The sequence below is a fragment of the Triticum aestivum genome, chromosome 6A (genome assembly GCF_018294505.1).
Source record: "Triticum aestivum cultivar Chinese Spring chromosome 6A, IWGSC CS RefSeq v2.1, whole genome shotgun sequence".
Lineage (NCBI taxonomy): Eukaryota > Viridiplantae > Streptophyta > Magnoliopsida > Poales > Poaceae > Triticum > Triticum aestivum.
In genome coordinates, this window is record NC_057809.1 from 220,575,111 (window position 1) to 220,586,301 (window position 11,191).

Genomic DNA, 11,191 nt, shown 5'->3' on the forward strand with positions numbered 1-11,191 from the left:
AATCTCCCTCCGTCAGGGTGCTAGAAAAGGTCCCTAGATAGGATCTCATGGGTATAGAAGGTTACGGCAGCAGAAAAGTATTTTGGTGGACGCTTCTGGTCGTTTGGGAATATTTGGGAATTTATAGAGCTGAGAGGGAGGTCGGTGGACTCCCGGGGCCCATAAGCCAGCCCCCCCCCTAGGGCGCGCCCTAAGGGCTTGTGGAGCCCTCGGGACTCTTCTGACTTCATCTCCATGTTCCGTGGATGTCTTCAAGTCCAAGAAAAATCATCGCGGAAGTTTTATTCCGTTTGGACTCTGTTTGATATTCCTTTTTCGTAAAACTCGAAAATAAGGAAAAAAACAAAAACTGACACTAGGCTCTGGGTTAATAAGTTAGTCCCAAAAGTAATATAAAATAGCATATTAATGCATATAAAACATCCAAAACAAATAATATAATAGCATGGAACAATAAAAAATTATAGATATGTTGGAGACGTATCAACTGGCGGCTCCACCACTCCCCTGGGGCAGGTGTGCCTCCATATCACCTTCGGCAAGCGCGACAACTACCTTAATGAGCTAGTCGACTTCAACATAGCCCACATTAGCCTCCTGTACAACGCCATCCTGGGGTACCCTGCCCTCGCCAAGTTCATGGCGGCCACCCACCATGGCTACAACGTCCTCAACATGCTTGGCTGCAGGGGCGTCATCACTGTTGCTTGCGATGAGAAGGATGCGGTCTGCTCCCTCGAGCACGCCTACCGAGCCGCAGCGATCGAGAACTCTAACGGTGAAGGTGACGCTGTGCCTCATGTGGCTGCCCCCGTGAAGAAGAAGCAACTCCTCCCCAAGGGCCGTCCTGAGGCAAAGAAACCCGCCGCCGAAGCCACATGCTCCATGCCTGCTGCCGGGGCACCCCTTCCTCCTGCATAGGAAGGCGCACCCGATGCTTCCCTAACGGCGGGCCTGGGGGCTTCCATCTGGAGAGCGTCTGACCTAACCAGTGCAACGAGGGAGGTGTTCGGGCACCACTTGGAGGCGTGCTTCTAACCGCGCCCCCACAAGCAAGGAACGAGGGGCGAGGCGCCAGGAGCACAAGAGTTCATCACCAAGGCAATCGAGGAACTTCAGGAAGCACATGCCATGCACGACAAAAGCCGCCCTGTGCACCCTACCAGTGCAGCTGCCGTCCCCAACATGGGCGATGGGCTGCGAGTTTGCGTCAACATTCAGGGCCTCAACATGACCGCTTCTCAAGACCTCGTTGGGCCGTCACACGTCCGTTGGAGCGGGGGCTGCCCTTGCAACTACATCTGCATGCCCTTTGGCCTGCTCAATGCAGGCGCCACATACCAGCGGTTCGCGCTGCTTGCGCTGGCGTCTGATACATCTCTGTCATATCCACTTTTCCTAACGCTTTTCCTCTTGTTTTCGACTCTGATTTGCATGATTTGAATGAAACTAACCTGGACTGACGTTGTTTTTGGCAGAACTACCATGGTGTTGTTTTTTGTGCAGAAATAAAAGTTCTTGGATTGGAATGGAACTTTTTGGAGAATTATTTCAGAATATATAAAAAGTACTGGAGGCAAGAACCACCGGAGGGTGCCCCCTGGTTGAGCACAACCCACCAGGACGCGTGGCCCCTCCAGGCACGCCCAGGTGGGTTGCGCCCACCTGGTGGCCCCGCAGACCCTCATTCCAATTCCTTAATACCAATATTTGGAGAAAAAAATCAGAGAGGAAGTTTCATCGCGTTTCACGATACGGAGCCGCTGCCACCTCCTGTCCTTCATCGGGAGGCCGGATCTGGAGTCCGTTTGGGGCTCCGGAGAGGGGGATCTTCGATCTTCGTCATCACCAACCCTCCTTCATCGCCAATTCCATGATGCTCCCCACCAGGAGTGAGTAATTCCTTCGAAGGCTCGCTGGTCGGTGAGGAGTTGGATGATATTGATCAAGTAAACGAGTTAGTTTTGTTAGGGCTTGATCCCTAGTATCCATTATGTTCTGAGATTGATGTTGTTATGACTTTGCCATGCTTAATGCTTGTCACTTTGGGCCCGGGTGCCATGATTTCAGATCTGAACGGTTTATGCTTTCACCATTATATCTATGTTCTGGATCCGATCTTGGAAGTCATATTCACCTATTATGTGTTATGATTTGTAAACCCTAGTGTGACAGTAACTGGGATAATTTCCATTGATGACCATAGTTTGAGGAGTTCATGTATTCACTGTGTGTTAATGCTTTGTTCCAGTTCTCTATTAAAAGGAGGCCTTAATATCTCTTAGTTTCCTTATGGACCCTGCTGCCATGGCAGAGTAGGACAAAAGATGTCATACAAGTTCTTTCCATAAGCACGTATGACTATTTACGGAATACATGCCTACATTATATTTATGAACTGGAGCTACTTTTGTATCACCCTAGGTTATGACTGTTGTGTGATGAATATCATCCAACGAATCCACTGATCCAATGCCTATAAATTTCCTACATATTGTTCTTGCTAAGTTACTACTGCTACTGTTACTGTTACACTTGCTACAAAATCACTGCTATCACTGTTACCGTTACTTGGGAATATTATCTATTTATCACTATGAAGAATCTGGAGGATACTAAAACCAAGATCGTTCCCTCTAGGACAAGGGGAGGTAAGGAACTGCCATCACACTTTGCACTTGATTCACCTTCTGTTTTGAGTAGACTTGCAACACCACCACATGCTCTTAATCCTGATATGTCCCAAGTTATTGATGATGCTACTTCTGCTATGAATGATACCCATGATAATGCTAGTACCTTGCTTGATGATGATGTGCCACTAGGTGAATTTCTTGATCAACAAATTGCTAGAGCTAAAAATATTGAGCATGTTGAAACTGATGAAGTACTTGAAACTGAAAATCTTGAAACACCTATTAGACCTAGACCTCCTAGATATGAAATGCCTAAGATACCTGATGACCCACAAGTATAGGGGATCAATCATAGTTCTTTCGATAAGTAAGAGTGTCGAACCCAACAAGGAGCAAAAGGAAATGGCAAGTGGTTTTCAGCAAGGTAATCTCTACAAGCACTGAAATTGTCAGTAATGAGTAGTTTGATAGCAAGGTAATTTGTAACGAGCAAGTAAAGGTAACAGTAAATAAAGTGCAACAAGGTAGCCCAATCCTTTTGTGGCAAAGGACAAGCCAAAACGGCCTCTTATAATAAGCAATGTGTTCTTGATGATACACAGGAATTTCATCTAGTCACTTTCATCATGTTGGTTTGATTCGTGTTCGCTACTTTGATAATTCGATATGTGGGTGGACCGGTGCTTAGGTGCTGTTCTTACTTGAAAAAAACCTCCTACTTATGATTAACCCCCTCGCAAGCATCCACAACTACAAGAAAAGTAATAAGATAAAATCTAACCATAGCATTAGACTTTTGGATCCAAATCAGTCCCTTACGAAATAGCGTATAAAGTAGAGTTTAAGCTTCTGTCACTCTAGCAACCCATCATCTAATAACTACTCCACAATGCATTCCCTTAGGCCCAAATATGGTGAAGTGCCATGTAGTCGATGTTCACATGACACATTAAGGGAATCACAACATACACATCATCAAAATATCGAACACATATCAAGTTCACATGATTACTTGCAACATGACTTCTCCCGTGACCTCAACAACAAAAGTAACTACTCACAATTGATAATCATGCTCAAGATCAGAGGGGTATTAAATAGCATAATGGATTTGAACATACAATCTTCGACCAAATAAACCATATAGTAATCAACTACAAGATGTAATCAACACTACTAGTCACCCACAGGTACCAATATGAGGTTCCGGTACAAAGATTGAACACAAGAGATGAACTAGGGTTTGAGAGGAGATGGTGCTGTTGAAGAGGTTGATGAAGATTGGCCTCCCATAGATGAGAGGGTTGTTGGTGATGATGATGATTTCCCCCTCCGGGAGGGAAGTTCCTCCAGCGGAATCGCCCTGCCGGAGGGCAAAAGTGCTCCTACCCAAGTTCCGCCTCGAGACTGCAGTGCTCCATCCCGAAAGTCCTCCCCTTATTTTTTTTCTAGGTCAAAATGACTTATATACCAGAAGAGGGGATCCAGAGGTGGCTCGAGGAGGGCACAACCCACTAGGGCGCGCCTGGGCTGCCTGGCGCGCCCAGGTGGGTTGTGCCCACCTGGTGGGGCCCCACTGGTAGTTATTTGCTCCAATATTCCTCATATATTCCAAAACAATTCTCGGAAAATTTTCAGCTCATTTGGAGATGTGTAGAATACATGACTCTGACGTAGCTTTTTCAGGTCCAGAATTCCAGCTGCCAGCATTCTCCCTCTTTGTGTAAACCTTGCATATTATGATAGGAAAGGCATTAGAATTACTCCATAAAGCATTATTATGCATAAAATCATTGTAAATAATAGTAGGAAAACATGATGCAAAATGGACGTATCAACTCCCCCAAGCTTAAACCTCGCTTGTCCTCAAGTGAAAACCAAAATCGAAAAACATGTCAACATGCTTAGAGAGAGGTGTCGATAAAAACAAAATACGGACATAAAAGCATCATGCATATTATTATAACAACAACAAACTTTAATCGTAAAACTTTATCCCATAACTTTTATCATATAACTTCTCACAAGCAAGTAACAATTCATCACAACATCGAAGTAAAAGCATAAACTCTATTGGAAACCAACAAACTATGTTCTCAATCAACTTTGCGACTATAATCCATCATCTTTTTAGGAAGGGTCTCGTATTGGAGCCTTTTGGCAAGTCCACATACTCAACCATCATATCGTCTTCAATGATTGCTAACACTCACCGCATACACATGAGCAAAAAGTTTCAACCGGACAGCTAGATAGATAGGGGATTAAAGTTTTTTCCTCCCAACGTATTCACCTCAAGGGTGATGTCAACAAAAATAACTCATGCTCACCCATATCCAACTAGATATATGTGACTGGATCTTTCCTCACCACATGATGCTCGCAAAAAGATAAAATAAAAAAGGAATAGGGAAGAATACTTTGACTCCTGCATAAAAGTAAATACATAAAAGTAAAAGATAGGCCCTTCGCAAAGGGAAGCAGAGGTTGCCATGCACTTTTTGTTTGCATGCTCAATCTCTTAGTGCAAAAGAACGTCACGTTATATTGCCCCTTGTGATAGCAACCTTTATTATGCAGTATGTCCCTTTTATTATTTTGCCATCACAAGTTCATACAATGCTCAATTTTATCTTACACTTAATGATCTAACACATTTAGAAGCATTTTTTATTTCCTTATTGCACTGATGACAACTTAATTGAAAGATCTTACTCAAACCATAGGTAGGTATGGTGGACTCTCAAAACAAGATTTTGGGTTTAAGGGTTTTTGGATGCACTAGTATCTCTACTTAGTGTGGAATTTTTGGCTAGCAAAGGTAGGGAGCAAGCACCACAAGTTAAAGGATCTATGACAATATAACTTCTATGTGAATATGAACAAACATAAATCATTACGTTGTCTTCCTTGTCCAACGTCAACAATTTTGGCATATAATATTTTGATGGGGCCTCACAATCATAAAAGATGTCCAAGATAGTGAATTTGCATGTGTCTCTTCTCTTCTCTTATTAATTTTTTCATGAATTGCATCATTGACCAATGCTATGTTTGTCAGTCTCCAATAAATTTTATCACTTATAGTTTCCTTATGTGATGTGATTACTTACCATAAGATTAGCATATGATCTTTTTCATTTATTTTCCTTTCTTTTTATTGGAACATGAAAGTAAAGAAAACAAAACTCAAAGTACTCTTTATAATATATATTTCGCACATGATTACAAATATAGATCACTAAGCAAGCGCTCGAAGAAAGATCAAACTAAAATTTTATTCAACTAATTCAAAAGATAACTAAAGATCGAACTAAGATAAAATAAAGGCAAATATAATGGTGGTGATACGATACTAGGGCACCTTCCCCAAGCTTGGCACAAGACAAGGGGAGTGCCCATACCATGAACTCAAGTCTCCTTTGGTGGTGAAGAAGGTGGTGGTGGTGATGAGGTAGTAGCAAGCTTGTCCTCCAGCTTATGTCGGAGGCTGAAGTTGTCATTCCTAAGATCCTCATTCTCTAGCTCAAGCATCAAGATCTTCTTGCATAATGTTGCTTTGCTATCCTACCAAAATCCGGGAGGTATATCCTCTGAATTGGTATCTTCCTCCTCATATGAGAACTAGAAATATGGGAAGGTCTTCTTAAAGACACTGGGATCCAGAGGTTGGTGAGAAACATAGCTCTCCTCCTCTGAATCTTGGCACGACATAATTTCAGATCTGTCAGAAAACAACAAGAAAGAAGAACAGAAGATTTATATGCGATACGGTGGTCAATACATTTGGGGGGTATATAAAGATTTTTTTTATCTTGGGGGACAAGCAAACGGGAGAAAAACAGAGTCCCAAAGGCAACCCTAGTGGGCATAACCCACCTAGGCGCGCCAAGCGCGCCCTGATGTGTTGTTCCCACCAGGGTTGCCTTCCTGGTTGTTTCTTATTTTCCTAATTTTTGTAATATTCCAAAACTGACAGAAAATATTTTTGCGGATTTTTTGGAGTCCGTTAACTTACCATATCACGTGCCTCCTCTTTTTTCACGATTCTGGAGTGTTCCGGAAGGTTTCTTTTATGTGTTCCTCCGGTGTTATGGTTTGAATAATATTGCTTTCAACATTAATAGGCGTACCTGAGATATAATGTTTGACTCTTAACCATTGACAACCTTTAGGTTAATACCTTCGAAATTATTTGTTTTCACAGCTCCAGAGAGATAAACCTCTTTGGTAATATATGGTACTTGCCATTTGGAGAGAAGTTTTCCTGCAAAGAATCTGAAATGAGAGTTGTACAAAAGAACATATTCACCGTCCCACTTTGAATTCCTGCTTTTGGATTCTTTTGTCATGCCATCTTTTAACATTTTCTTTGAATAGTTTGGCATTTTCATAAGCTTGGATTCTCCAATTATCTAGTGAGCTAATATCAAATAACCTCTTTTCACCAGCAAGTTTGAAATCATAGTTGAGTTCTTTGGTTGCCCAATATGCTTTATGTTCTAACTCAAGAGGCAAATGACAAGCCTTTCCATAAACCATTTTATAAGGAGACATACCCATATGATTTTTATAGGGTCATTTACTGTAACACCCACAATGCGGCTATATCTCCCACGTGTCGGGCACGACTTAGAGGCATAGCCGCATGGTAGGCTTGTCGCAAGAGGGGTAATCTTCACACATCCCATGTACTGAATAAGAAAGGGATAAAGAGTTGGCTTACAATCACCACTTCACACAATACATAAATAATCCATACATCATCCAAAGTACAATCAAAGGTCCGACTATAGAACCAAAATAAAGGAAGACAACCCCAAATGCTAGATCCCCGATCGTCCCAACTGGGCTCCACTACTGATCATCAGGAAAAGAAACATAATAACGACCCAAGTCTTCGTCGAACTCCCACTTGATCTTGGTAGCATCGCCTGTACTGGTATCCTCGGCACCTGCAACTGTTTGGAAGTATCTGTGAGTCACGAGGACTCAGCAATCTCACACCCGCGAGATCAAGACTATTTAAGCTTATGGGTAGGAGAAGGTAGTGAGGTGGAGCTGCAGCAAGCACTAGCATATATGGTGGCTAACATACGCAAATGAGAGCGAGAAGAGAAGCAACACAACAGTCGAGAAGCTAGAAGTGATCAAGAAGTGATCCTGAAAGTACTTACGTTCAAGCATAACACAAGACCGTGTTCACTTCCCGGACTCCACTAAAAAGAGACCATCACGGCTACACACGCGGTTGATTCATTTTAGTAAAATTAAGTTTCAAGTTCTCTACAACCGGATATTAACAAATTCCCATCTGCCACATAACCGCGAGCACGTCTCTCAAAAGTTTATACTCTGCAGGGGTGTCCCAACTTAGCCCATCGCAAGATCTCGCGGTCAACGAAGGATATTCCTTCTCCCGGAAAGACCCGATCAGTCTTGGAATCCCGGTTACAAGACATTTCGACAATGGTAAAACAAGACCAGCAAGACCACCCGACTGTGCCGACAAATCCCGATAGGAGCTGCACATATCTCGTTCTTATGGCACACCGAATAAGCATAGCGTACAGGTACTAATATAACCCAAGTTGCCAAGGGACGGTCCCGCACGATGCTCTACTTTGGACCAATAATTAGAGGAGCACTGGCCCGGGGGTTTAAAATAAAGATGACCCTTGAGTCTGCAGAACCCAAGGGAAAAATGCTTAGGTGGTAAATGTAAAACCAAGGTTGGGCCTTGCTGGAGAAGTTTTATTCAAAGCGAACTGTCAAGGGGTTCCCATAACACCCAACTGCTAAGGAACATAAAATCAAGGAACATAACACCGGTATGACGGAAACTAGGGCGGCAAGAGTGGAACAAAACACCGGGCATAAGGCCGAGCCTTCCACCCTTCACCAAGTATATAAATGCATTAATTAAAATAAGAGATATTGTGATATCCCAACATATCCATGTTCCAATATGAAACAAACTTCAGCTTCACCTGCAACTAAAAATGCTATAAGAGGGGCTGAGCAAAAGCGGTAATTTAGCCAAACAACAGTTTGCTAGGATGGTGGGTTAGAGGCTTCACATGTCAATATGGGAGGCATGATATAACAAGTGGTAGGTAGCGCGACATAGCGGTAGAGCGAACAACTAGCAAGCAAAGATAGAAGTGATTTTGAGGGTATGGTCATCGTGCCTGAGATCCCGCAAGGAAGAAGAACGAGTCCATCAAGAAGATGAACCAACGTAGTCGAACGGATCATCACAAACGCGACGTTACCGGAACTAATAAGAAAAAGCAACACCGGAAAGGAGCAAACAACATGGTAAACAACCAAGCGTAAACATGGCATGATGCACAATCAAGCATGATGCATGTCTGGCTTAAAGAGGCATGGCATGGCAAAGTGCAACAAACAATGCTACAAATTAAGTGGAGTTCAATATGCAACGAGTTGCATATCGACGAAACACCACATACATTTATTTAGTTCTCCCCCGGTTATGTACCCAACAATATTAAATGTCATTAAACATGGCAAGGGGTGAAACCTGAGTAAAATACATAGTTAGGCATTTTAAATGAGGCCGGAAATATCAAACAAAAATTCAACAACAATTTTAAAAAATTTAAATGTTATTATCATGATGTGGATGACATATGCAAGTTATATGCAATTTTATGAAGATGTTGGCAAGTTATAAGATGTGGAGCATTTACGTCACCAGAAAGAAAGGGGTGCCACAGCAACGACAACGGAAAATGATGCATGGCAACATTCCGATGATCCGACAACTCATCGAGATGTCGGTGCAAAATAAAAAGCGACGGGAGCATGTCATGCAAGGATGGTGGGGTGATCCCGGTAACCGGGTGTCCACATGTCGGTGACAAGGCAAAAGAGGGGCAACATGCACCGACAGTTCGGACTCGAGGCGAATAAGGGTGCATCTCATACAACATGCATTCATTCGTTCACAGGCATCGTCTCGGGGTTATACCTTCAAAGCGTGCAATTGGGACGGTTCGAGTTCGTCGAGGGATGTAGAGGAAGTAGTCGTTCCACGATGATAGTAGAAGTAGTGGTACTATCGGTCCTCGCCAGTAGTGGTACACGTTCACGAAGTAGTCGTACACATCGTCGGTAGTTTGTTCACTCAATAGCCTTCAACAGTGGTAGTTGTTCTCGTATCATCGTGGAAGTAGTTGTACATGGTTGCGACGGTAACCGAACTTGGCGATCCGATGGGGTACACTTAAGTCGTCGTGAGAACTTGGTGAATCCGAGGTCTTCGGAGTCGCCGGTAGTTGTACATCTCATAGTGGAATTTGACGGGTCCGAGGACTCCGGGCATCGTGGTACTTCGCAACAACCGGGGCGGTATTGACGCATCCGACCCGAGGGACTTGGTGTGTCCAAAACGTAGCAGCACAAATGTCTCGGTCGGGAGCACTCGTTCGGGCGTCGTTGGTCTTGCGGGTTGTGGCACTTGGCGGTCTTGACGAATCCAAGGGTACTTTGTAGTTCAAAATTGCTCCTGTCCGGGGACGTTTAGTGGAGGAAGGGTCGCAGGTGGTCGAGGCTGATCATGGTCACCGGCGAGAAGCAGGGCATGGGAGGAGGGAGGCCATGGCGCGGCCGCAATGTTTTCGGCGCCGGGAACGAGGTGCAGGAGAAGAGAGGGAGACGAGACGAGGGCGTTGTAGCGGCTCGGAGATCCTGGCGGGGCACCTTTGTTAGACGGGGCGCTCGCCGCCAGGCACTGGTTGTCGGAGGCACGGGAACCAGAAGGAGCTCGAGGACGCAGCCTCCTCTGCTCGGGCGCGGGATCCATGGCGGTTGCGAGCGTGCTGGCGTCGGGGACGAGCGCAGCTCCTCAGGGCTTCCTGTTATAGAGACGAGAGAGAGAGAGCGATTTGAGTAGGGAGAGAGAGAGAGAGTCAAAGAGAAAGGGAACCAGGGGAAGAAAGGAGAGGTGCGGCAGGGGCGTCCTGGTCCGCTGGGCTGCTCCGACGAGGTGGAACTCCGGTGCACAACCTGGAGGTGATGGTGGTCGGCGAGGCCCTCGGGCTCGAGGTCTTTGGCGACCGGGGATCGAGGCGCAGCAGGCATCAGGCGGCAGGCGCAAGCAGGGGAACGAGGGAGAGGGTGAGGGAGACAGATCGAGAGGAGAGGGTGGCTGCGTGCGCGTGCGGCGCTAGAGGCAGCCGAAGGGAAGGAGCAGCGGTGGAGGAAGGAATCGAGGGAGATGGGGAACAAGCAGGGTACGGCTAGGGTTAGGCAGGGGATCGAGAGAGAGATGGGCTGTGGGATGGGCCAAACGGGCTCACCTGATTGTGGGCTAAAGTGCAAAGAAAGGAAAAAAAACAGAGAAGGGGAGTTGGGCCAAGGGAGGCCTAGTCGGTCAGGCCTACGAGGCCGGCTGAGCTGGCTCCTCTCTCCTCTCTTCTCTTATTTTTCATAGGAGAAAAACAAATGCAAAGAAAGAAAAAGGAGTGAAGGAAAGGTTAAAGAGTTTGGGCATGGGATTATTTTCCCGGGCTCACAAAAATATGTTT

At 44.9% G+C, this 11,191-nt stretch overlaps 1 long non-coding RNA gene across 1 annotated transcript; it reads right to left on the reverse strand.

The window, feature by feature from the left end:
• Positions 1-9,780: 9,780 nt before the first annotated feature.
• Positions 9,781-10,865, reverse strand: LOC123130574 (uncharacterized). The gene is made up of 2 exons (XR_006463877.1): positions 10,671-10,865; positions 9,781-10,519 (listed from the first exon to the last, which is right to left on the reverse strand). It is a non-coding gene; the product is annotated as an uncharacterized lncRNA (long non-coding RNA).
• Positions 10,866-11,191: the final 326 nt, after the last annotated feature.